Below are 1,271 nucleotides of genomic sequence, written 5' to 3'. Positions count from 1 at the left end.
CAAGGCACAAGTATGTTGCATGAGGAAGTGGCCCAAATGCCTATGGTCTCCACTCCAGTCACATTACCTTCCCTCTCCCAGTCTGTACCTATATCCTCATGAGGAGTTCCTTATGATCAGTTGATTGAGGAAGAGAAAACTCATGCCTGGTTTACAGATGGTTCTGTGCAATATGCAGGCACCACTCAAAAGTGGACAGCAGTGACACTGCAGCCCCTTTCTGGGACTTCCTTGAAGGACAGTTGTGAAGGGAAATCCTCCCCATGGGTAGAATTTTGAGCTGTGCATATGGATGTTCACTTTGCATGGAACTAGAAATGGCCAGATGTGCAATTGTATATGGATTCATGGGCTGTAGCTAATGGCTTGGCCGGATGGTCTGGGACTTGGAAGGAGCATGATTGGAAAATTGGTGACAAGGATGTATGGGGAAGAGGTATGTGTATAGAACTCTCTGACTGGGCCAAAGGAGTAAAGATATTTGTGTCTCATGTGAATGCCCACCAAAAGATGACCTAGGCAGAGGAGGACTTTAACAATCAGGTGGATAAGATGACATGTTCAGTGGAAACCAGCCATTCTTTTCCCCAGCTACTCCTTTCATTGCTCAATGGGCTCATGAACAAAGTGGCCATGGTGGCAGGGATGAAGGTTATGCCTGGGTTCAGCAACATGGACTCCCACTTAGCAAGGCTGATTTGGCTACCACCATTGGTGAGTGCCCAATCTGCCAGCAGCAGAGACCAACATTGAGTCCATGATATGAAACCATTCCTCAGGGTGATCAGCCAGCAATCTGGTGGCAAGTTGATTACATTGGACCACTTCCATCATGGAAAGGACAGCATTTTGTTCTTACTGGAATAGACACTTATTCCGGATATGGATTTGCCTTCCCTGCATGCAATGCTTCTGCCAAAACTACAGCCTGTGGACTTACAGAATGCCTTATCCACTGTCATGATATCCCACACAACATTGTTTCAAATCAAGGGACTCACTTCACAGCAAATGAAATATGGCAATGGGCCTATGCTCATGGAATTCACTGGTCTTACCATGTTCCCCATCATCCTGAAGCAGCTGGCATGATAGAATGATGGAATGACCTACTAAAAACACAAGTATAGCACCAGCTAGGTGGCAATATCTTGAAGGGTTGGGGCAATGTGCTCCAGGAGGCTGTATATGCTCTAAACCAGTGTCCAATATACAGTGCTGTTTCTCCAATAGCCAGGATTCATGAGTCTAGGAAACAAGGGGTGGAAATG

Source organism: Orycteropus afer, unplaced genomic scaffold, assembly GCF_000298275.1.
Source record: "Orycteropus afer afer isolate SDZICR_OR568_19922 unplaced genomic scaffold, OryAfe1.0 scaffold01096, whole genome shotgun sequence".
Taxonomy (NCBI): domain Eukaryota; kingdom Metazoa; phylum Chordata; class Mammalia; order Tubulidentata; family Orycteropodidae; genus Orycteropus; species Orycteropus afer.
Note: the sequence above shows the minus strand (reverse complement) of the source record.